Below are 26,978 nucleotides of genomic sequence, written 5' to 3'. Positions count from 1 at the left end.
AGGACTTAAATAAAATCTGCATAAATCAGTTCATATAGGATTTGGGAAGAACATTTCTCTATCAAGGACCTTGAATGCATACAGATCAAAACCTTAAAAGATCAATAACAGACCAGTGCCTCTATCCAGGGATATATATGACACTTTGTGGACAAAATATCTTATCAACTCAAGAGACAATTTTTCATCAACTATGAAAGTTCAGTATGCATTACACAAACAATAAGAACTCAATCTTTCACTTAATGCAACGACATGTGATTCACATCATAGCAAATTTATAAACAGATTTATCAAGAGGATAAAGATAACTCATCAACACAAAAGTGTACACAATATTTGGAAAAAGAAACAATGAACCTTGTATATTAATCTTTAGGAAATAATTGTATACATAAGCTGCACTTGTAAATATTTCATTACAAATTGTTTGCACAAAAGTGATACTTCTTCTTCCTATAGACTTCTCTGATACAAAATGATATTCAATCCCTATACCATTATGTTGTTCTTGTAACTCACCCCCTTTTACATAAAAAATGACTCCCTATAAGTATGTGAATCAAAAGACATATATGAAAGGACACACCCTTTCATACACAAAAGGGAGTTACAGACAGTTTCCCTCCAAAGGACACACCCTTTGGTTTAATAAATAATTACAAATGAGAACCCTAAAAATACTAAATGATGCTTTAATAATGTGTCTTCTATTCTCCGCCTTGATAAAATTCCTTAGCAAGTATTCATTATCTTCTCATTATTTTCTGCACACAAAGATAAGCCAATCATATTCCTTAATTTTGAAAATTAAATATACTCCACCTTAGATTTTGAAAAGTCAATTATCTTTGTATAAATACTTGTTTAAAATAGTCCAATAAAACCAAAGTATTTATATTTTAAGAAAATAATTCTGCGAATATAACATCCAATTATAAAAAATAATACTTTACCCTAAGATGTATATTCAAGGCATTCATTCAAATAAAAATAAATTTTATCTTTAATGCATATTCAATTAATAACGTAAAACAGGTAATATTCTTCCCTTTATGAAATTCAGGAATCGGATTTCCGACCATATTTCCCCCTTGTAGTCTGAGCTATACATTTAATTTTAATTTTTCCCTATGCTGTACATCCATTCATGCCATGTATCTTCTTCTGGTTCGCTGGCGGATCACCCTTTATCTTTCAGCCAAACTTCCTCATTGGATAGCTATTCACAAGTCTTATCGATTCTACAGTTTCATCGACACCTTTTATTTTCGATGGGACCACTGCTGATTTCTTCGATGAACCTCATGTCAATGAAACTGCTGCTTTCAATAAGTCTATTTTGAGTTTCATCACGGCCAAGGTTTGTTCGATAAACTCAACACCGCCAAACTATTTCACTTCAACCATTTGCCTTAACCGCCTCATTCTACCGCCTGTCGCTAGCGGTTAGTTGCCAAGTTGCGATGGATAACTAACGAGTAGTTTCCAATTACGGTATAGCGATAGACATTGATCTGCCTCCCTTTGCGCTCTGCCACGTGTCTACTTTTGATTGGCTCCAGGGTCTTTATCCTGCCACCTCAGCACGGCCTGGGCTCACTGCCAGAATTTGGTCTTTTGAATTGCTTCCTTAGCAGGCCCCACCACTCAGTCGCCATGTCGCGGTGAATACACATCGAGCACCTTACAATCGCGGTATAGTGACCACCATTGGATTGATCTGTCTGACCGTCTGATCTTCCTTATCTGCTCGTCCTTTAATCTTGCCAGAGCGGCTTTCTCTTCTCTTTGTCTGTTCGTGTTGCGTGTCATTTTTTGGTTCGCCCACGAATCCACCTCGACTGCCACTGGACCCTATCTGTCTTGCCATTTCATCTGCCACTGGACCTGGGTTCTTCTTTCGGGCTCCACCACGTGGCACATCCTGATTCGCTTGCGAATCTAACGGGACGACACCTCATCTGCCACCTTGGCAGTCACTATATCGCAGGGGATATAGGTCGTGCAACTCCATCTTGTGGTATAGCGACAACCGTTAATCCACTTCGAACTTGCGTGCTCATTAACCTCACCTTTTCTGCATGTTCTTAGTCGCCAAGTCGCGGGTTTAAACCAGCGTGCATCTCTATCTTCCAACATAGCGATGACCGTCATATCCTCCGCGATCACCGTCCGATCAGTCAAACTTGCTCAATCTTTAACCTCCATCCTCGCTAGTCTATTGTAAAACTTTGGTTTCCTCAGGATACGCGCACATGTGGGGTCCACCGACTTCAGCCTTCTTTGCGCCAAAAGCCTTTTGTCTTTTGATAGTTATCATACGGGCCACTTTGGACTTAAACGTTAAAAGAGCCTATCCCACAAACAATGTGGGATAAAGGCTTTTCCTTTTATGACGCAACTCCATGTTCTTTGGCTATGCTCCTCGAGCTGACCTCCTTGCAATTCACCATCTGCCATAACAATCTTATCGGAATTCGGCGTAGCATAAAACTCCTCCTCTCGACGTCCCGATGATTCTTCAATCTATGTTGCTTTGTTGGTATAACTCACACCGATATCCCCACAAGTACTTTTATCTTCATCAGGGGTCAGAATAGCCTTTTTCTATTCCTCCCGAAGTCCCGATGTTACTCTGATGCACTTTCATGTTGTATACCTCCAAGTTTGCTTTATCGGTATAGGTAATACCGATGGTTCCGCCTTCAATTCCCTTTAGTCATTGGCTATCAGTATAACAACTTTAACACTTTCCTGATAAGTCGATGCATGCTGATAGAAAACACCCTCCTTCTGCCTCATTGGAACAAGCTATCTTGATGGTATGACTTTCCTAAGAGTGTGTATCATGCTGAATATCGTTTAAGTGCTTTAGTGAGCCCGCCTTCTGATTTATCAGTAAATGTCATGCCGAGAAACCCCTTTTTTTGCTTGCCAATGTTGTTTCATTGGGACTACTTATGCCGATAATTGAAATTTTGCAGTTTTGAACAAATGAGTCATCCACCATGAATAATAGTGATCCCAACTATCCACAAGGTCTGATACACACTTGACACTCCTTAAACAGTCGATCCTTAGAGAACTTTGCCCGTGCTAATAAGGTTCCTGCACATGCAAACCGACAGTAAATGCTCATATGATAGGAAAAAAGGCATCCATATATAGCACAAAATATTTTATAAAAATATGTGCTAACAGATTCCTCTCGATTGGGGTGTGATTTGATGAGCTTCCCAAACCTATTAAGTATAGCCTGTAGAGAGTTGAGTAAATAATCTTTCTTATTATATGATTGCTTGTTTATACGAGTTGATATTCTCTCCTCTTGGTGAGGTATTCCTTTTCATAATTCCGTTTGGTTTTGGTTTGAGGTACTTTGCTTTACTCGATCATCACTTGGCATTCATTAATGATGAGTTGGTTGTTATTGATGTTGTTCGTGTGTTTGGTACTCTCTCCTGGAGCAAAATCTGGAGATATTTATTTTCACATTGGGAATCCATCCTTCATATGCCATTTAAAGTTTGGTGTGGTGTTATTTTCATGATTATCTTTGTACGCCGCTTCTTTTGGTTTGTCAATTTTTTTATGATATATCTCCTCTTTCTTTTCATTTATGGCATAAAAATTTTGGGCTTCATTTCTCTCTAGCATTTCCGCATTCACCTCTTCTCCTTTGGTATTTGTCTATAATGGCGGGCCGCAGATCTCATGTCGTTGGTATCAATTATGTTTTGGACTGTTGTGTTTCTTGTAAATTCTCTGCATTCTGTAGTATATATATATATATTTTGGTTGCAAGTATTTTTTGGTGCAGGGGCATGTCAATTTTGGTTGCGGGAGTTCTTTGTTGCAGGGCCTTCAAGATATCCCATGAAGATGGATCTGTCCTTCGATGTTGGTTTAGTCCTCTTTCTTTTTGGAGCTCTCTTCTTCATTCACTAGGCAGCCTATGTTATTTCTTTTTCATGTCCTTGTTTTGTAAATAAGCTTGCATGCTCCTATTCTGTAAAATGAGCTTACATGCTCCTATTTGTAAATGAGTCTGCATGCTCCTTTGTTGATCTCTATTTTGTAACTAGCTCCAGCTAGAGGATTGTTCACTACTTCTCTTCTATAGTCATGTTGATGAGCAATGATTGGAGTTTTTATTGCTGGCTCTTTTCTCTCGGAGGTCAGTTTGAACTAGTTTTTAAATATATTGTAAAAATTATATATTATTAATAAAATATATCAAGTGGCATTGCCACCTTGCCAAAAAAAAAAAAAAACATTTGAAATCATTTTGCTTTCAAATCAAATGAAAAATCTTAAAGGTAAAAATGTTACTAAAATATTCTTAAAGTATAAATCATTTTACCTTTTGAAAATAAAATCATAAAATGTCACTTTAATAATATGTTTTGAAAATATTTAACTATAGCTTTCAAAAAAGTGAAAATAATATCTTAATAATATTCTTGCACAAACTCATAATTATTTTACCATTTGAAAAAATCAAAATGCAAAGTATTTAATTTAAAATACTTACCTAATGGCAAAATTAAATCATATTACCTTAAGCTCATCGAGGTAGCTAGGCATTGTCGGGGAAGTACATTTTAAGTTGTGTCGATTCTCGATGACATTTTTCCCTTATGCAAAGCTCATCGGGGTAACTCTACTCATCGGGGTAGTGCATTTTAAGTTATGCCAATACCGATGAGAAACTCACCTTTGGTCTCGAAATACATCAATCATATTGTATATATAAATTCACCCTAATATGTATTCAATTCATATATTTAGAGTAAAAATTATTCATATGAAAATAATGAAAGATGACAATCATAATAAGGTAAAGTTCATTTCAATCATCATTTCACCATGTGTCAAAAATTTAAGGTAGGAAGAACCTATGTAAATATATTTCCCTTTTGATAAAAAACATTTCTTTTACAATACATTATAAATAAAATTTATAAATATTGCCCCCAAAATAGGAAAATATAATAATTTACTTTTTGCAAAGTAATTTCGTGAATGATAAAAGATCAAAGTAAAATAATATTTTAAAACCTTTGGGTAGAAAATACTTCCTTAGTATGTACCCAATAGATATAATTTAATAAGTAACTATGGTCTATCGGGGTAACACATTTTATTTCTTGTCGATCTCTCGATAGGGTGATGAAAAAGTAATTTAATAAATTGCTTCCATCAACCAAAACTGGGATGAAACTTGTTACAAGGCGATTCCAAAGTAGTATCATTTTTTAGCAATGCTGGCTCTTTGGAAAATCCATATAGTTATGATGCTTCTGTGAATGCCACTTTTAATTTACTAATTTGACTTCCACTAATGCCCCTTTTGGCAGCATAGCGGCAAGAATGAAAAAAAAAACCAAGAGGTTGATTATTTTCAGAATTCTTTGTGATATTACTGGAATTTCCACTTGTTCAGGCCGTTATGGGCTCACCGACATTTTGAAAACAATAAAAATATCACAAAAAAGGCCCTCCAAGGTGAGATATATGGTCGGGGCAATCATATTAAGACTAAAAACATCATTAATCACTCATGACCAGCTCCAAAAGATGGCCTGAACTGCAAAAACGTGAATCAAATTTTTGCTCCTATTTTTTATTATCTTCAACTAATCTTTATGAGCTAATTTTAATTCCCACAAGATTTATTTCGTAGCTCAACCTAGCTCTTTCTTTACTGGATCCCAAGTTCATCAAGATATATTCTGCATGCTTAAATGTCTCAATTTATCACGCACAGGGACAAAACCATTGTGGGGTATTTCAAATCTGCACACCCAATAATCCTCCAACCTTCCTTCACACATTTTGAATTTTGAAACTGTTATTTCCCATTGAATTAGATTTAAGCTCTTTCATCCTTGCTTTGTCTAGAAATGCTATCCTTTTCCTTTGTGAAATCTTGTTCAATGCCTTCTTATAAAGTTTTAAATCATTTATTAAAAATGATTTGAAAATACATTCTGCAAAAGGGCTTTCTTCGTCCAAAAAAAAAGAAACTTTGATTTCCTTTTGCAATATTTAAAAGATTTAAATATAAGTTCCACCAAAAGATGTTTTCATAGTATTTTTAAAAAATTAAAAAATTAAAAAAATCATTTAATAAAATAATTCAAGAATATATATTCTTCCCCCATCTAATATCGGTATTTAATTTTTTTGAAATAAACTCATTAAATATTTTCCTTGCAGGTAACAAGACTGAACATAGGTGTCTCACATGATTTCTCCAGTGAACTCGCTGTCTTGCATGAGATTTGGAACTCTAAATTTTTTTAAATTTAGGGTTCCATCAGTCTCTATCACTGTGATCAGCTTGAGGAGAAGAGGTCACGTTTTAAGGTTTAAATACCTAGCCATTAGGACTCAGAATCAAGGTGCAGACCTAAGGAGGAGACCCCAGTACCAATTACAGAGCTTGAAAGCCAAGAATGCAGCAAGGCCGGACAAAACTCAGAGAGATTCAATGAAGATAGTGTCCTACAATGAATAATTTTGAGGGGTAAGAGTAGTAAATGAAGGTGATTAGAGAATAAAGTTGGCTCATATGGAACAATAGCCTCAAGGATGATAGTAGTCACCAAGTATCATGGAAAGAACAATTCAGTCACAGAACTCCATTCTTAGAGCAATGATAAAAAGTAGCACAACGATTATAAAATAGTCTCAAAGGCTGTTATGAATAGGTCATGGTAGACCTTACCATCATAGAGGTCTCTGCTAAAAAGATACAGAGAGCTTGGAAGGATATAATCAATTGAAAATCTTGTCTCAATACACAGATACAGTGTGACTACCTACAAGAAGCAATCTAGAAAGCATTAAAGTCGGGGAAATAACACAAAGGGCAGTCATGGTAGACAATGATTCTTTTAAGTAATGAATGTTGTCTTTCATTAACCCTTTGTAGCAGATTCAAACATGGGTAATGTAGGCACAATCAACAAAAGAGGAGTGAGTAATACAATCTTCAAGTTTTAATTTTAAATTCAAACTCGTCATTAATACCACCAAGTTCAGAATTCAGATGCAAGTCAAGGGGGCATCCAAAGACAAAATCCCACCAAATATAATAGAGATGAATTGGAAAATTATAATGAACCAAGTGTGCAAAAGAGACAAAATGTCAGTGCATTAGTGAAAGTCAGGACTCATGAAAAACTATAGAGGTCTGCCTTGTAGTAAGACAATCATATGCAGAATTATGGGCATAGCTTTTCATGATCAATAAGTAGGGTTTGACAAATATTCATGCCAAGTGTATGTACATCCTATACATTCACAAATATACAAAGCTAAAGTCTGCAAGAAAAATTGAGAGCGCAATTTCAATAAAGTCTATCATTAGGTGATTTGTGAAAACAAGTGACGAGATATAAATCCTTCAAACTCCTTGAGAAGTTTACATCTCATAAAGGTCATGTAAACTTAAGTTCACTTACAAGCGTCACTTATAATGCTCACAAGAATTCTACCACAAGGCAATATAGATGATTTAGTTTACTTGCATTGTATTGAGAAGATTCTTGAAGATTTGAAAACACTATATTGATCCAAACACTATATTGATCCTTTGACACATATCATTGTTTTCTTGAAAAGTACTGAATTTACATTCTTGCTTCCCTCCTTCTTCTCTATGCATCATGTGAACTTTGCTTTCATTTTCCTCATTTTTGACTTGGCTTTAAGCATATGACTATTAGTCCGTGTTCTTTGATTGTGTTCTCATCACTGCTCTTTGTTGTTCATAAATCATGAAAAAGATCCTCTTTTATTTTCATCTTTAATTGCACTATCTGTGGTAATGTAATTGTGATAAATATCACAACTGCACTATCATGATTATCAACGTACCCTTGGCTCATAATAGCCACTATATTCTCATTCTTGTTTGGCAAAAGAAAATTAAGTCTTTTATATATTCATGAAGGTTTTCTTACATATGTTATGGAATTAGGTGCCTAGAGTCAAAGAGAGGTATGGGTTATATTTCAAGCAAAATAAAGAAACCTATCATCAATAATTACAAAAAATATCATAAATTGATATATTAGCAATAAAAAATCAGTTAGAGTGAACAGGCCATAGCAGAGCTTATCATATAGAGGTTTTTAGAGTTTTATCATCGTATGAGCAGCAACAAACAGTCTCTCCTAAAGCAACAAAATTATTAATAAAAAACAATAAATGTAGTTGTCAAAAATTGTGGGTAGGGGGGCAGGGATCAAGTACACATTGCTAATGTGGAGTTTTACAGTAACTATGATTTTAACTGACATAAATTAGATAAAGTTATGACTAAACTTCTTTCAAACTTGTCTCCAACGTCTATAATAAATCAGATAAAGTTATAACTAAACTATTTTCAAACTTGTCTATCTTTAAAAACTTTGAACCTCTTACTGATCCTATATATTTGTGAAAAAATTATGAGAATAAAAAAAATTACTGGACACTAGTCACTATGCAATATGTTGAATCAATATGCCTTAAAATTTAAAACATGCTATCAATAGTGTACTTTTTTGCATGCCATTATTTCAAACATTGCAGAATGTTGTTCTAACTTACACGGATAATTAACAAAAAAAAATTGAACACCTTACCTCTCATTTTGATTTGGTATGCTACTGAAGATCATTCCCTTGATAACATGTTAATGTTTTAAATTATTCAGCAGTTAGTAACCAACTCTTTCTATGTATTTACAGTTGATTAAAGAGTCTTTAGTCTCAAATTTAGCTTCCTATATTTGCAATGGAAATGTTTTGTGCACTTGATTCTCATTCATAAAACAGAAGAATATGATAAACAATCAGTTGTAGTGTCTTATATTGTTTTAATTCAAAGTTTTAGAACACAATTTTATTTCTTATTTTCTCATAGTAAAACCTATCTCAGTAAGGACAAAAGTTTAGAAGTTGCATGTAAAATATTAAATCAAGTTTTAAAATCAATTTTAATAATATTTTTGATATCGAACTGTAAGCTATTTCTTTGATAACTTGTTATTGTTTTGATTTATTTCAATGATTAGTATTATTGATTGAAATAGCCAAAGATAGGAGGATAAGCCATAACCTATAAACAGAACCAGATATCAATAGGTGAATGTAGCAACAATAAGAGAAAATAAGGGAAAAAAAATAAAGGATTGAGAATGGTGTGTTTATTACCACTGATTGGCCATTGTGAATTTAGCTCTTCTAACAAATTTCTCTTCGCACCTATTGCAGAAATGCTTTTGTTAATTGCCTAGATATAATAAAATCAACATAAACAACTAAGCAGTCATGGTGGTGGGTATCATGACTAAGAGAAAACCTTCACAAAAATCCTACTGTAAATCGTTGGTAAGTTGTCATCTTAATGTGACTTCATAGTAAAAGATAGCGAGTTATTACTCTTGTTGCTTTCAAGCGCTTGAGTTGGTAATAAAATGAAATATATTTTACTTTCATCGACTTCGGTAGATTCTACCCTCAATAAAACCAGAAAATGTGTTGGTTTCTGAGACATTGCATGTCTTAAGTTGAATTTGGTAGATATGGAAATGTGCCCTCTGTCAAAGCAATCTTCGATCCATGAGTCACAAGAATACCTACTCGGAATGAAAGTATTGACAATGCCACATATTAGACAACATAATGTTATAAAAATGAACCAAGACCTAAATTCCATTTCAATTTGTAGAAGAAGAAATCTGGCTTGTCCTAGCTATTTATTCTTTATGGTTTCAAATATCTATTAGTAGAACACCAAGGTACAGTTCAATTACAGTGATCAAAGGTTGTTCAAGATAGTGAACTTCAAACAGTCCATACAGATGTAAGAAAAAGTGATTCATCATTACCAGAGTAGCCATTTATACATACCTAGGTCTGAGATGGGAATGGAAAGATAAGGATGCCACATCAAGCTTCTGCAAAGTCAAAGAATAGGGCGCAATCTACATAGTTGAACAAGTCATGATCAGAGTCAATATGGGCAACAACCACCACTAAATCATAGTGATATGCATCAAAGACAAAATATAAGGAAGACTGTAATCAATAGAGTTATGATATAGTTTGGTCTCCATTTCACACCTAGGAGTAGTAAGGGTATATTATATTGTCAAAGAATCTTTAGAAGATAGTCCCATACCAGAAGCATATGAAAACAAGGAAATAGGTCAGCTAAGAGCAATTTTCAGAAGATAAGCAAGATGACTATAATCTCAGGTCTCACCTCTACACATTCAGTCCCATCTTTTGTGATTCTTCTTCACTGATCTTAAATTCTCTTAAGACTGTGTTTTGTAGCTTAAGGACTACAAATTTGTGTATAACTGCTCATACTAAAGAAAAGGCCACAACCTTGATATAGGTATGGTGGTGCAACAATGGCATTATGATGGAACATCTAATAAGAGACTAGTTCTCTACTCAAACCCTCTTTCTGAAGATCCAAAGAGACTTTTAATCTAGCAAGACTGTGAAAAATGAAACAAACACGTAAAGATTTGGATGGGCCACTAAGCATCCATGAAACTCCCAAAAACCCCATTCGTATTCAGTAAACCCATATGCATGAAACGAACCAGATCTTTTGAAACAATATTCAGATGGAAACAATAATGAAAACAACTCATGACTCACAAATATAACAATAAGTTATGGTGCACATAAAAGCTTTAGATTCATGAGTTGTTTGGAGTCATACCTCTGTCAAACTCCTTAATTTCTGCCTATAAACTCTTGAAACTGGCCCATCTCACAAATCTAATGCCTCCACATTCCTCCAACTGCTGTTCTCGCGGGACATCTCTCCTGAAGCTCATTGTTTCCTCTTCAATCATCTGTTGTTTGACTGAAACTCTTGATTTTGGCGACCATTGGAGAGCTGAAAAGAGGAACTAGGGTTTTCCTTGCAAAGAACAGTGTAATGTTCCTTGATAATAGCTCAATTTCCAGCCATGGGTTCTAACTGAAGTTAGAGATAATGAACTCAAACAAAATGAAACTTCCCTCCCAAACATACTTTGTGAACCATGAGGTCCTTCACAAAAAAGCCTTTCTACTCACTTTTGAATAAATAAATAAAAGAATTATGCCCATTTTTATGCCATCCACAATGACATCAAAATGTTGTAAATAAAAATTCAATTTTGTTATATGCCGAGAGGTATCTACAATGACATCAAAATGTTCATAAACAAAAATTTAATTTTGAAACAATTTGACATGCAAATGATGGGTAAATGCATGAAATATGTCATCTTCTAGTTTTTGTGGAGGTGTTATTTTATTACTCCAAATAAAATAGAACCCTCGCCACTTGTCTCCAACTATATGAAACTGTTACATTCAAATGATAAGAGCGCCATAATATTTAAAAGGGCACAATCAACTCTATTATTATCCATATTTTGAAACTCTTGTATACTATTAATATTGTTGCAATCGTCAAATTCCCTTTTATTATAAGATATCTCTCGACATAATTTATCTATTTTTTTAAATATAGATATAAAAGTTTATGCCAAGAGGCATCTACAATGACATCAAAATATCCGTAAACAAAAATTCAATTTTGAAACAATTTGACATGCAAATGACGGGTAAATGCATGAAATATGCCATCTTTTGTTTTTTGTGGTGGTGTTATTTTGTTACTCCAAATAAAATAGAGCCCTAGCCACTTGTCTTAAACTATATGAAACCAAGGGAATAACCACTTGTCTTCAACTATATGAAACCAAGGGAACAATCAATAAATTCAAGTAGCAATCGTGAGATTCCCTTCTATTATAAGATATCTCTCAGCATAATTTACCTATATTTTTTAAATATAGATATACTAGTTGATATTTCAAAGGAAGTTGAACTGTGACTTGACTAAAATAAAACTTAACCTTTATGCCTAATACTCCAATAGATGACTCAAAATTTATTTATAAAACGCATCCTACTCAAGATGTCAAACTTCAAAATGACTTCACAAATACATACATACATATATACACATATATACACATACATACATATATACATAAATAAATACATACATATACATATTATACTAATTTGATCATCGGTTAAAATACACAACTAAACATATATTTATAAACACACACACACACACACACACACACACACACAACTGTTGTTCAAGCATAAATATGATGTTTAGTTGTGTATTTTATCTGATGATCAAATTAGTCATTTATTTAGTCATTTTTATTTGTGTGACTAATTATTTAGTTGTGTTTTCTTCCCTGATGACCAAATTAGTCATTTATTTGGTCATTTATAGTTGTATTGCAAAAAATGACTAGAATTTGGTAATTTTTACTTGTCGTGACTAAAAGTTTTAGTCACATGGTCATTTATTTGTCACATTTCTACTAGTGCACATTTTATACCTTGTAAGAAGACAACAGCTGCAATACATGTTGCTAACCTATTTTTCAAGGAGGTGGTAAGATTACATGGATTGCCTAAGAGCATAGTTTCTGATAGAGATACTAAGTTTGTTGGATATTTTTTTAGAACATTTTGGAAGAAGTTGAAGAAAAATTTGAAGTTCAGTTCTACTTTTCACCCATAGACTAATGGACAGATGGAGGTAGCAAATAGAAGCTTGGGAAACTTGTTGAGATGCTTAGTTGGGGACAAAACTGGAAGTTGGGACTTGATTCTTACACAAGAATAATTTGCCTACAATAATTCAGTGAACAGGAGTACCAAAAGATCACATTTTGAGATTGTTACTGGAGAACATCCTAGAGGCATATCAGTACTGAGAAACATCAGTAATGAGGATAAGCAGAGTGCAGAAGCAGAAGAATTCATAGATAATATGAATACTTTGCATAATCAGGTTAAACAATATTTGGAGGACATGAACGACAAGTATAAGGAGAAGGTAGATGAGAAGAGGAGACATAAGGAATTTGAAGTTGGAGATGCAGTGATGGTGTATCTAAGAAAAGAAAGACTCCCAGTTGGTACCTATAATAAGTTGAAGATGAGGAAGTTTGGACCTTGTAAGATCTTGAAGAATCTCAGTTCTGGAAATGCATATGAAGTAGAGTTGCCAGATAATTTAGGCATTTCACCTATTTTCAACATTGCAGACTTGTATCAGTATCATGAGTTTGAATTCAATATAGACATTGTAACACACTTGGGGAAGCAAATACCCCAGAAGGTACCAGACTAGATTGAAGAGATTTTGAACAACAAACTTGGGCATAACACTCGCAACAAGTAGTACAAAGAATATCTTGTGAAGTGGAAAGGCAGACTAGTTGAAGAGTCATCATGGATTTCTCAGGCTAAGGTGGATCATCTTGGTTTTCCTCTGACCCCAAAAAAGTGAGGGAGTTACTTTTCAATCAACCCTAGATGTCTGATGCAAGAGCATCCTTGGTTCTTGGCAATCTTGCATCAACCAAAAATATTTTCTTTTCGGTTTGTTCTTATTTTGCAGTTCAGCATTTCATTATGTGTTTCTTTGCATTTGCTCATCGGATCTTGCGGAGTTGAATTCTGATCATGGACATGTTCATCTACCTTATCCTTGGTCTGTGGGACATTTGGATCTTTTCCTGGCAAGTTATCACTTCTGGAATCTGAAACATTTTTTTGGCTTAGAACATCATAACTGCTTCAACCTATTTGCTATTAGCGAATATTGTAGATCTCTTCCATAGATTGCAGAGCTTTAGTTCATTGTTTCCAATTCTCCTTGGTGTGTGGCTGACATTCGCTTGGGTCCACACTTCATCCTTTGGATTTTCTGAAGGGATCTCTTTGGTCGAGGCCGACCTTATTATTTTACACATTTCATCTTGTTCATCGGCATTTGTTTCATCTTGGGATAATGTGGATCATCCTTGATCATATAAATCAATGTAATTAAGCATTTAAAATTAAGTTTTGAGAATAGAGAAGATAGATCTAAGGATTAGGAGTTTCGAAGTTGGCTCACATTCTTGCTTGAGATGGATGTTTCATAACATGCATGTTTTGTACTCAGGCCTGTGAGTCAAATGTCGTAGCCTGCATGTTGCTGGCAGTTTGTAACCAATTTCCATGATATATAAATATTTTTATGCATTGCCTCCATCATATTGTGTTGATTGTGTTACGTTAATTGGCTGCAAGGTCTAGATTGTTCTCCTTGAGGACCCTCCTAACCATGACTGCACCATGATCCCAAATTAATAACTCTAGTAAGGAAGAGGATGAAGTCCTCTTCACAATTTGAGTTTTGAAGATCAATCAACACTTTCTAAGCCTAAACCACCTGGTCTAAAACCTTGTTCTACATTGTCTATTAGTTATTAAATATTCATGAGAATTACCATTGTGTGTTATTGTGAATAGACTATGCATTTTCTCTTTGACTATATTGAACATATGAATATTTCTTTGTCATTTGTGCACATGCTTTTTTGTGTGATGGATTATGTAAGGACATAGGACTATCTTGTTAACTGACCCTTTTTCTAATGCTCACTGTCACAAACTCTTTCTTAATGCCCCTAACATAACTATAAAACTATGACTATTCATCATGCTAAGGATAAAGGGACACTCTATTGATTGTTAAGAAGCAACCCTATGTTAAAATGTTGCAACTTTGTGACTGTCTTATAATCATAACTCATAAAACTCTCACTTCCTTTATTATTGATGGTGAATATCTTCAAATTTGTATTCATACTTGTGAATGGATTGCCTTTCGCATTAGGGTTGCAATATTTTCCACTACTTCTTCAACACATAGATGACTATTCTTTACTCTTAACTGCCTTCTAGAAGCCAAAACTATCATTTGCCATTTAATCTTGAAAGTGGTTGTCATTTATCTTTAGATGCATTGTCTTTAAAACTATCATATTAAGTTATCTGGACTACCAACTCTCCATAGTCATTGTAGACTATCATTGAGACTTCTCATCTTTGTCTTCATAATGCTCTTGCTCCTTAACAGTCATAGATGATTGTTACTTTTGCACTATCATAAATAGTTGTCATAACTTGTATCACCCTTGTTTTTATGCCTTTTCTTTTGATGAATCATATTTGCCTTCGTCTTACACTTTAGAGGTTTGGACCAACCCTCCTTGGAATGACTTATTTATACATTACAATCATAGAGTGATTGTCCCAATCCTTATTAACTGTCCTTAATATGGTGACTATCTTCAATTCATCATTCCATGTTTTCTTATGATATTATCACCATGTTTTGTAATCATTATCTTCAATCTTTCTCATGACAATAATTAGTCATACAACCACATACTCCCAAGACAAGTTCGGGAATGTTTCATCAATTATTCAAGTCAGATTATACAGTTTTCTAAGATTGTTCATTATGTCTTGAAAGCATGGCTTCCCTTGTTTCTAATGCACTATCACAATGTGGAACCTATGTTGATGATTGTAAATTCCTTTGGATCTTTCTATCCATATGACTGTCAAACTCACTATCTTACACTTATTTTATGAACCTAAATGTGGCTATCGAACCAATACAAGTTTGTAATCATTGTTATATCTTTATTCAAGATATTAATTGCACTTTCCAACCCTATCTTTGAAGTTGGATGATGTTTCCATTGGTCTAAATCTTATCATGTCTGAGATGTGCATTGTTAAAGAAATTCTTCCATCATAGACTATCATATTTCATGGTTGGCCATTGTTAGATCTTCATCTCTTGTAGCTGAAGTTGACTGCGTGAGAAAAAGTGTCAAGTTGGAAGGCTTATTTCATGCTTAGATTTTATCATTTTTCTTTGATTGTTCATGACTCCTATTAGCTCTGCCATACTCCATCTAGGGGTATTGACCTTTGAGATTTGAATTTGTTCTCTTAACTATAACATATAATTCCAGGTAATGACATTTATAACTTTTGCACACATAACTTGAAAAACCCCCTTTTATGATAGGTTTTCCTAATCTCCATAGTTGTATCTTTTCATCTGTAACATGAATTCTCCTTATTGGGTTGTGATATACATTTTTATATGGTTTTCTTATGGGTTTTGACATGGATGGGGAAGACAAACAAAATTTTATGCAAATACAATTACAACTTTTCAAAATCTCTTAATAAGCACTAAAACCTTCTTTTCATTCGATGGTTTGGAGGAAAATCTTAAATAATATATATCAAATGAAGGTTCTATGTTAGAGCCATAAAAGAGAGACTAGCCTCTTAATAGAGTTTTATACTGAAGGATGCAACTAAAATCCTTCAACATATGGTCATGAGTTGTCCACACCTCCACATATTTCTCCTGTTTTTGTGCCAGAAAGCATCCATCTACCACAATGTTTTTCAACGTGGGCCAAAATCCTTGGATTCCTTTCTTCTCTACATCATTTCCCTGCCACTTATGTAACGTACTGTAATTTTTTATCATAAAACATGGATCAAACGGGTAAGTGCACCAAGATGGTGAACAAAAAGGGGGGTATAAGTGGCCACTTTTTTTCTTCTGAAAACAGGTAAACTTGAACTTCAAAGAGATATTTGAAGGTCATGCACTCAAAACTAGGAGTTGAGAAAAGAATAAGAATTGCAGTACTCTAAATCTAGTTTCTAAACTAATAATTTTTTTTAAAATTGGATAAGATTAAGAGGGTGAAACCTTTCACGCACGAAAAATTATTCCTGATTTTTTTAGAAAAACATAACATAGTTGTTTTCGTGTGTTGCACAAAATATATAGTTAGATTTAGTATTTTGCAAAACCCTTTGGTAGGATGATAGGTAAAAGTGAGATCTAGAAGTTGTTGTTTTTTTGTAATTTTCCATTGAGTATTGTTTTTTATAATTTTTTGAAGTGGCCGCATCCTGAAACTTTGGTACCTGTTCGTGCGCTGGGCATAACTTGCATCAAAATAATCAAAAAAGGAAACCTTTTTTTTTAAACTGTATAGAATCTAGTGTAGAATAATAATATGTAATTTATTTTGAATTTGGTCAAGTATATCAAAATTTATTAAAAAAATGGTAGACATATGTCTGTGAGGACTGTCAAGGCACTGATAAAGAAAATTAAAAGTTTACTATGCTAATGTTGTCCAAAAATAGAAAAAAATATATGGTCAGAAAACTGAGAAGATGTGTGAGATTATGGTGGTAATTTTAGAGATACCCACTTGATCATTGTAAACCTGATGATGACGAAGTTGAGAAATAATGTAGGAGGATAAAAAACATATAAAGGGACAAAAATGGGGGGAAAATGGGCTTGCAAGCCTTAGGATCATTTTCCAACCCTCTTACCAAGCCAAAACTTGCACTGGTTTTGAAAAACAAAAAGTACTATTTGCGGTTCTAAATAACCCGTACGGGTTATGTAAAACTAAAAACATTTTTTTGTGTTTCACAAAACCCGTACGGGTTATGAAGACATAATAATGTATGCTTGTAAACTTAGCATTTACTACATATATGTTAGACATACCTATATAATATGTGTTTATGTATGTATGTATGCATATCTATAGTTATATATACACATATTTATATAGATATATGTATATATATTTGTATACATGCATGTATCTCTTCTTTTCCTCTCTCTCTCTCATCTTCCTTCCCCCATCACCGTCTTTGTCTATTTTGAGCCCTAATTATCCTCCTTGAGTTCTATCTCATCTCTCTCCCCCTCACACTTCTCTCTTTTTCGATTCTCTCACCCTTTCCTCCTCATTCTCTCTCTACCTCATCTCTCTCTCTCTCTCTCTCTCTCTCTCTCTCTCTCTCTCTCTCTCTCTCTCTCTCTCCTTTTCCTAATCTCCCTCTCTCTCTCCCTCTCCATCCATCCCCCTCTCCTTATCCTACTCTCTCTCTCTCTCTCTCTCTCTCTCTCTCTCTCTCTCTCTCTCTCTCTCTCTCTCTCTCTCCCAATCTACCTCTCTCTCTCTCCCAATCTACCTCTCTCTCCCTCTCCCCCTCTCCTTTTCCTAATCTCTCTCTCTCTCTCTCTCTCTCTCTCTCTCTCTCTCTCTCTCTCTCTCTCTCTCATTTTTCCAATCTCCCTCTCTCTCTCCCTCTCTCCCTCTCCATTTCCCAATCTCCCCCCCTCTCTCTCTCTCTCTCTCTCCCCCCCCTTATCCTATTCTCTCCCTCTCTTCCTATCCCCTATTCTCTCTCTTACCCCCTCCTCCCCTCTCTCTCCCTCTCCTTTTCCCAATCTCCCTCTCCTTCTCTCTCCCTCTCCATCCATCCCCCCCCTCTCTCTCTCTCCTTTTCCCAATCTCCCTCTCTCTCCCCCTCTCCTTATCCCAATCTCCCTCTCCATCCATCTCCCTCTCCCCATCTCCTTTTCTTATTCTCCCTCTCTCTCCCTCTTCATCCATCCCCCTCTCCTTATCCCCTCTCTCTCTCTCTCTTTCGCTAAATTTGTCCATGTTGAATTTTTCATTCATTATGATATTTATCACTATATATGTTGCACTTTGCACACTAACAATGTTTTGCAGGAATGTGGTCTACAAGAACCTCCTAAGTAACCGAGAGAATTTATTTCAAGTGTACTATGTAGACAAGATGATGGGTGCATTTACTATAAGATGATGTGTTTGAGAGGTTTTTGTCCTACATGTGGCAGTTTGCAACAATTGCATATATGCCTACATCTAGATAGCACACATGAAATTGGTAAGGAAGTAGTTTCTATTGGAAAATACAAGTCAGTCACATATGGTGTTAAAGATGGAAAAGAATTAAAAATGTGTGAGTTAGTGATAAGGGATATATGCTTAGCTGATTTTATGAAGATGTTTCAAGAGAAACTAGTGTATGAGTACATAGGTCACACACATAGAGCTAGGTGGTTAGATGAGAAATTTAAGTTGCGTAAGGACACTTTCCCCCTCGGCACTATTGTCTTAGTCATTAATTTTGTTGAGACTTATACACTAAAGCTGCAAAATGAAGTACAATCTATGTATTACCACTCTACACAAGTTATAATTTTTGTACACATAGCATTCATGCATGCACGTGATAGCACCAAGGAGGACAAAAAGGTTATAAGAGAATATCACTTCTATATCAGTGATGATTGTACTCATAACTCAGAGTTTATGCAAGGATGCTTTACAGTCTTCTATGATAGTTTAAGGGAAAGAGATATAAGATACAACCAACACTTAATATGGTCAAACAATTGCACCGCACAATTCAAGAATGCAAGGATGTTCTATTGGTTGACTAGGATGCATGTGATAAGTGATGTACAACATTTTTGGAATTTGATTGAGGTAGGGCATGGAAAGGGAGAGCATGATGGTGTGGGAGCATGTGTGAAAAAAGCTCTTACCAGAGAGGAATTGAAGTACGAAGGTGGTGCAATGCTAATAGATGCAGAAACAATTGTGCAATGGTGTAACTCTATGATGGGACCAAGTAATGCAAGTAAGTCTATGGTTTCTAGATATTTATGGTTAATAAATGAATCTAACATTGAAAATTGTCTAGATTGTTGTACACTTACTAGATCAAGTGACATGTGATAAGTCAGTGTATTGACATGTTTTTTATCAGGACTCTTAGGGTTTTGGTATCTTTTGGGTTGCATTGTGATAGTAAAATATTGTGAATTGAATATATGTAATCCATGTTTTAAAACTAAACTTAAGAAATCATGTTTGAACCTTGTCTGTTAATTCCTGCAGCCATGCCAGTTTATTCCTGTAGCCAAATGGTTTGTTCCTATGATATGCGGATTATTTATGATGATTTCATATATGAGTTAATGAATGTATTAGTTAAGTAAGATGCATATGCATGTCCTTGTATATTGTTTCTGTTTTAGTGCAAATAATAATTGATGTCGTAGTGGAGAATTTTCCTTCACGCCTAAGGACTGGAGAATCACGTTCAGATAGCTGGAGGTCAAATTGAAGGAGATTCAAGCGAGTGCAATCTATGGCATAATTGGAGCAGTTGTACTTCACCATGGGAGTTTAACTTCGATGCATGTTTAATTTGCAAAATATCTCTTTGGCGTGCAAAGACTGTGGTTCAGTTTCAGATCCATAGTTCCTAAAGCCAAGCTCTCTGTTATCCCCTTCATCTGATAGCTATCTGCCTCTTCTTCTGGGCATAACTGGAGTTGTCCATTGTAGTTTGTCTTTTCTTTATAAGAAGCTCTTCCTTCTTTTCTAAGTTAGATAGAATGGAAAGGGATTGAGCAGAGTTTTTGTCATGCATTCTGAATTTTTCTCTTTTAGAATATGTAATCATCTTTCAAGAAAAATGAATAAAGATATGTTATTCTGATCTACTAATAGTTCTTTGCTGAGAGTTTGATATCACTCATCCAAGGGGGCCCACTTGGTGAGTGATCCCGTGTTTTTCATTATTAAAGTTAGTTTTTACTTAGTTGCAGTAGAAGTTCATAACTGGATTGTTCCTGCAGCCACTGGAAATAGATCCTTTGATTGTTCCTGCAGCCAAGGCAGAACGGTGTGATTCCTGTTATTTTTATTAGATCTTTTCAACAGAGTTTTGTAAAGCTTTCATTTAGCCTTTTATGATTTCCATTCCTACCTTTCTTGCAGTAATTAAGAATAATCATTTAAGGAGCTTAGTGCATATATATTGCAGACCCATTTCAAGTTTTACGTTCTTGGATTGACAACTAAATGAACACCAACCATGAGAATAGTAAACTCTACCATTTGAATGTCCAAACTTCAGATTGAGATTTCAATTAGAGGTATTATTATTGTCATTATAGTTGGGGTAGACATTTTTGGCGCTGCTGCTGGGGATGGTGTCAAGCTAAGAGCCTTTTATGATTATTTTAGTTTCTAGTTAATTGTTTGAATCTCATGAATCTGCATGCATAATAGAAGAAGAGATGCCAGAGGTAGATTTTTACCCACTCATACTACTCATGCAAAAGATAGTTTTCCAGATATAAACCCTTTTTCTGAGCTGTATCAAGTCCCACAAAATTTGAATCACCCTGAGTCTAAATTTCCAAATGGTAGTCTTCAGTTCCTTTTTGGTCCACAAGAAGAAAAATTGCCTATTGTAATAACCCCCACAAGTCCAATGCAAGGGAACCCACCTCCTGGTGGAAATAATCCACCACCACCACCTGGTCCAACATTTGAGTTTCCCATCTCTGACCAGCATTATAATGCTAACCTCAAGAACATTCCAGCATCTTCACTTCCTAAGTTATATGGGTTGGTTACAAAGGATCCATATACATTTCTGTTTAAGTTTGATGTTCTCTGTAGGAGTTTTGACTATACTACAGATGCCCATAGACTCAAAAATTTTCCAGCCACTTTGAAGGAGTCATCCTTGAGATGGTTTATGAGCTTGGGTAGTAGCACAATCAATACATGGGATGAGATGAAATGGTTGTTTCTTGCAAAATACAAAGATTACTGTAAAGGCACTGATCGTCATGGGGATGATATCTTTAGAATGACACAAACTTAAGATGAAAGCCTTGAGGATTATCTGGAAAGGTTTTTGTTTAGTGTCAAGAAGTCCAAGCATAGTACTCTGAATGAAGATTCCCTCAAATTGATATTTTTGAGGGGTATCAGTGATGAATGCATCGATTCCTTAGATATAATGGGGGGAGGTGACATTACATAGTCTACTTGGGCTGAAATAGGACAAATTTGCAAAAAGTATTCCAGATCCACTTCTAAGAAGAATAGGAGATTTAAGCCAGGAGCACTATCATCATCATCTAGAAATGGAGTTTCTAGGTTGGAACTTAGTCATTTATTAAAAGATTTCAAGGAGGATATTATAAACAATATGGCTACTCAGTTGGATACATTGGCAGCCAAGAAGAAGCATGAGGAAGCTAATGCATTTCTTGCAGAATTATGTCCTCATTGTAAGCAACAAAAGAAAGATTGCAGATGTAAGATGGTTGCAAATGTTGAAGTACCTGAGTTCAAACCAGTTCAAGGGGAGGATGAACAAGTCTTCTATGTTGCTCAGAGAAGACCAAATTTTCAGAGACAAGGTATGCCACCTGATCCACTTTCCTTTTCTGGTTATAGTGGTAATTCTTATGCACCAAATAACCAATGGCAACCACAGTATTCTCAAAAGTTTGGTAATTATCCACATTGGTATGGATCACAAGGCCAAGGATAGCAATTTGCTAATCAAATACCCCACTGGAAGCAGCCACAGGAAAACTGGTATCCACCTCAGGGTGTACGGAACCAGTTTCAAGGGAATTGGCAACCTACCTCTCAATGGAGGGGAAACCCATCATGGTCATCCCAATCTTCTGTATATCAGCCCCCTGCTCAGTAGCCATAACCTCCTGCTTTAATGCCACCTCCTGTAGCCATAGCACCACCTCCCAAGCCAACACAGCTGCCTACTCAACCGTTGCCTAATCCAAATATCAAATCTCAGCAACAACAACAAGCTTATTCAGCTGATGCTAATCAATACCCAACCTATTCTTATCACTAGATGATATTCACCTCCGATCTGGAACAACACTACCTAATCCCTCTCAGCCAATTATTACTGAGGTACAAGAAGAGCAGCCAATCTCTGATCCTAATGATGTAATACCTCAGACTCAAATATTACCACCATTTCCCCAAAGATTGAAAGACAAAGAAGTTTCAACTGATCAACAACAAAGCTTTGATATTCTTGATCAACTAAAGCACATTTGTGTTAAAATTCCATTGCCGCAAGCAATAAAGGATGTTCCAATATATGGTAAAGCATTGAGAGAGGCATGCCTAAAGAAACCTGGCAGAAAGAAAAAGGATCCACAAACAGTTCATGTTATGGGTCAATTAGCTGATATTATGTTAGGAAAAAATGCTATTCCAAAGTATTCTAATCCAGGCAGTCCTATTGTGAGTATAGTCATTAATGGCAGTCAAATAAAAAATGTTTTAGTTGATCTAGGGGCAACCATTAATGTAATGACAAGGGAAGTAATGAAACATCTAGAGATAGATAGTTTAAGGGCTACACCCACAGTTCTTCAACTTGTTGATGGCTCTGCAGTAAGACCTAATGGTATGATAGAAGATATAGTGGTCATTCTAGATTCCTGGGAATATCCTGCAGACTTTATGATTTTATCCCCAAAAGCAACATTGGGGGGATATCCAATCATTTTGGGAAGGCCATGGCTTGCCATAGCTGATGCATATATTGGGTGTAGATCAGGAGACATGACTATTTCAGATGGCAGTTCCACAAAAACATTGGCCTTGTATTCCCCTGCACAACCTCAGCTTGATCAGCAGCAAGTTGTTTGGCCTATTTTGGGAGAGGAATCTGATGAAATTGACTCTATTAATCACCTTATGATGATTAATCGAGTGCCACTTATGCAGTTATATGATGAAGAATCAATCCTTTATAAGGTCTTGATAAACAAATTAATAGAAGACCAAGAATTGCAAGAATTGGTTCCGAATATTGCAGGGTTAGACTTTCCTGCAGCCACTGATATCTTACATACCTTGTTGCCGCAAGAATTGTCATATTCCCATGTTTCTGATATAAATCAGATTAATCTTACTATCAAGATAGAGGTTGAATTGAATAAATATTTGAACATCAACAAGAATATAGCAGATGCTCAAAAAGATAGCCTGGTGGACTTACTAAAACTCCATAGAAATGCCTTTGCATGGGATTACAAGGATATGAATGGAATTGATCCAACAGTTTGTACTCATCACATTTACATAAAGGATGAGTGTTGCCCCTTCAAACAACCTCAAAGAAGAGTTAATCCTGCCCTGAAGGAGATAGTTAAGGAAGAATTGCAGAAATTGTTGAAAGCTGGGTTTATCTATCCTATCTCTGATAGTCAATGGGTATCACCTTTGGTGATAGTTCCTAAAAAGGGAGGCAAATGGAGAGTATGTGTTGATTATGGAGCTTTGAACTTAGCCACAAGGAAGGATCATTTTCCACTGCCATTTGTGGATAAGGTATTAGACTCTCTTGCTGGTAAGAGATATTTTTCATTTCTGGATGGATTTAGTGGCTATAATCAGATACAAATAGCTCCTGAGGATCAGGAGAAAACAACATTTACTTGTCCATGGGGCACTTATGCATATTTTGTTCTTCCTTTTGGGTTGTGTAATGCTCCAGCCACTTTTCAAAGAGTAGTCATCAGTATTTTTTCTGATATTTCTCAAGACATAATGGAAATTTACATGGATTACTTTACAACCTATGGTTCTGAATTTGATCAAGCATTGGGTAATTTGAAGAAAGTTTTGCAGCTATGTGAAGACTACAACTTGTCTCGAAACAGTGAAAAGTGTTTCATTATGATGGAAGAAGGGATAGTCCTTGGTCATCATATATATGTACAAGGCATACAAGTGGATCCAACAAAGATTGAGGTTATTCAGCATATTAATAACCCTGTGAAGCAGAAAGATGTGAGAAGTTTTCTTGGCCATGTTGGATACTATAGACGGTTCATCAAATATTTCAGCAAAATTGCAAGTCCCTTATATACATTGCTTACTAAAGATGCAGAATTTAAATGGACTTCAACATGCAATGAAGATTTTTTAAAGCTTAAGAATGCTTTGACTCAAGCACCAGTTCTAAAAGGACCTAATTGGTCTCTACTATTCCAAATCCATACTGATGCATCTGATTATGCTATAGGAGCAGTGCTAGGACAAAAAGTTGATAAGTTGGAAAATGCAATATATTATATCAGCAAGAATTTGCAGGGACCTAAATTGAATTATACAGTTACTGAAAAGGAAATGCTAGCTGTCATATATGCCCTTAACAAGTTTAGATACTATATTACAGGGTATCCAATATTTGTGCATACAGATCATACTACAATTAGATATCTTATGAATAAGCCATCCATCACCAGTAGACTGGCTCGCTGGTTATTGTTGATGCAGGAATTTGATATCACAGTTGTTGATAAGCTAGGGAAGTCTAATGTTGTTGTAGATTATCTTTCACGTTTTCAATTGCAGGAAGACTCTACAATGATAGATGACACTTTTTCAGATGAGCATTTGTTTCTCATACAGGCTCATACTCCTTGGTATGCTGATATTGCCAACTATTTAGCTGCAGCTAAGATGCCAATTTCTTTTTCTCCTAAGGAAAGAAGGTTGCTAGTTGAAAAAAGTTTCAACTTTTCATGGATTGTTGATTGTCTATTTTATACTGGACCCGATCAAGTCATGCGAAGATGTGTTAGAGAGGATGAAACATATGACATCTTGCATGCATGTCATGATGAGCCATGTGGAGGTCATTTTGCTACCAAAAGAACAACACTGAAAGTACTCAATACAGGTTATTACTGGCCTACACTACACAAGGATGCAACTCAGTACACAAGGAAATGTGATAGATGTCAGCGAATGGGCAGACCTACAAAATCTGATGAGATGCCACTAGACCCTCAAATATCTGTTACACCATTTGACAAATGGGGATTAGATTTTGTTGGCCCCATTGGTCCACCTTCTAATGGCAAATGTTATATCTTGGTATGTACAGACTATGTGACAAAATGGGTAGAAGATAGAGCTATGCAACATGCAAGAGATAATAAGGTAGCTGAATTTCTCTATGAAGAAATATTTACAAGGTATGGAGTACCTAGGGAAATTATCTGAGATCAGTGACCTCAATTTACATCAACATTGATAAAAGCTTTGGTCAATGAATACAATATAAGACATAGGAAATCTACTCCATATCATCCACAGTCTAATGGCCAAGTAAAAGTTACCAACATAGAGCTTGAGGCTATTCTTATAAAAACAGTGTCTATCCACAAGAAAGATTGGTCTAATCGGCTTTCAGAGGCAATTTAGGCATATAGAACAACATAGAAAACACCAATTGGATTCACACCTTTTGAGATGGTTTATGGCAAAACAACAATGATGCCTATTGAATTTGAGCATAAAACCTTGAGAACAGCTCTACAACTGAATATGACATTGTTTGAAGCACAGAAGGAACGCATTCAACAGTTAAATGCTCTTGGTGAATGGAGAAAGATAGTTGTTCAATAGACAAAGTTGATTCAAAACCAAAGAGCTAGATGGCATGATAAATATATCTGAGAAAAGAAATTCAAAGTTGGTGACTAGGCACTCTTGTATGATTCTAGATATAAGGATGCTATGAGAAAACTCCAAACAAGGTAGTTGGGTCCTTATGAGGTAGAAGAAGTTTTTCACAATGGAGCAGTTTGGTTGTCCACAATAGATCCTGTTCGATTTAAACTCTTAGTGAATGGACACTGTCTACGACTTTATCACAAGCCAGCTACTAGAGAAGAGTTCCTGAAGCAGTTTGATCCTCAAAATGAAATACAAGTTCTTGCAGCAACTGGTAATGTTCATGTAGCAACTATCAATGCTTCGGTATCAATTCATGACCTTCCTGTTGCATTTGAGCATGTTGATAAAGGTGATGTTCCTGCAGCCTCTGCAGTGAACTTATTGACCGTATCATAATAAAATATTTCCATGAGGAATATTGTTCTCCGTACATAAAGTTCCATCCACTACACTCTATTCCACTTTCTTATATATCACTTCATTTCATTTCGCCATCATTTTCACCCAATTATAGGCATGTGTATATTGTACTTTGTTTTAATTATGCATTTATTAGGTCATTATGATTTTAATTTTGTTTTAATCTGCTCCAAACCTGAAATCTCATCAGCCTATGTGGACATGTGCTAGGTTAAGTTTGGGGGGGGGGTACTTTATGGTCCTTTTTCCCAATAATATTTATTATCCCGAACTGATTTCCTAACTGACATTACGTATGATGATTATTATTTCACGTGAGTGAATATAACTTCTGCCGCCAAATTTAAGATATGTAGATTTTAGCTTTTGTGAATCTGTCAAACATTTTGGTGAAGCT

At 35.4% G+C, this 26,978-nt stretch overlaps 1 long non-coding RNA gene across 2 annotated transcripts; it reads right to left on the bottom strand.

Moving 5' to 3' along the window:
* Nucleotides 1-338: 338 nt before the first annotated feature.
* Nucleotides 339-11,107, bottom strand: LOC131062654 (uncharacterized). Of its 2 annotated transcripts, XR_009110924.2 has the most exons (4): nucleotides 10,741-11,107; nucleotides 9,912-9,985; nucleotides 9,213-9,637; nucleotides 339-767 (listed from the first exon to the last, which is right to left on the bottom strand). It is a non-coding gene; the product is annotated as an uncharacterized LOC131062654 (long non-coding RNA). The 2 variants fall into 2 exon arrangements; XR_009110923.2 differs by lacking the exon at nucleotides 339-767 and having other exon boundaries at nucleotides 9,170-9,637; nucleotides 10,741-11,094.
* Nucleotides 11,108-26,978: the final 15,871 nt, after the last annotated feature.

The sequence above is a fragment of the Cryptomeria japonica genome, chromosome 8 (genome assembly GCF_030272615.1).
Source record: "Cryptomeria japonica chromosome 8, Sugi_1.0, whole genome shotgun sequence".
In the NCBI taxonomy this organism is placed as follows: Eukaryota; Viridiplantae; Streptophyta; class Pinopsida; order Cupressales; family Cupressaceae; genus Cryptomeria; species Cryptomeria japonica.
Note: the sequence above shows the minus strand (reverse complement) of the source record. Positions and strands in the feature narration are given on the sequence as shown.